We start from the raw sequence: 438 nt of genomic DNA on the forward strand, positions 1-438 counted from the left end.
GGGGGAGTAGGCGGGGAGCGGGAGCCGTGAATGAAGAGCCTCCGGTGGGTACCGAGCCGCCCACTTGGTCCAACACGTAGTCGCCGGGCTCCCAGACAATGGGGCTGACATTGTCCGGCGGGGGTCGCGGTCAGGGGTCAGTAGATCACTCGGAGAGGCAGCAGCCACGGAGCCCTCCTCCACCCCCTGCATCTTTGTTCTCTGAAGTAGTCGCTCCTTTCCTTTCCCGAAGAAAAAGGAAAAAGGAACGACTCCCCTACCCCCGCCGCCCCCACAGAGGTTGTGGAGGTGGCTACTCGGTTTCCCCATCTCCCTTAGCAACCGGGGGCTTCCCGGTCCCTCCGAAGTGCCAGACTCGCCTCCTCCGCTGGGCTAGATCCAGAGTTCAGCGGTTTCTGCTCTCCGCTCCCATTCACACGCCTCCCCGCGCCCCTCTCC

Source organism: Myotis davidii, unplaced genomic scaffold (genome assembly GCF_000327345.1).
Source record: "Myotis davidii unplaced genomic scaffold, ASM32734v1 scaffold242, whole genome shotgun sequence".
NCBI classification, from domain to species: Eukaryota; Metazoa; Chordata; class Mammalia; order Chiroptera; family Vespertilionidae; genus Myotis; species Myotis davidii.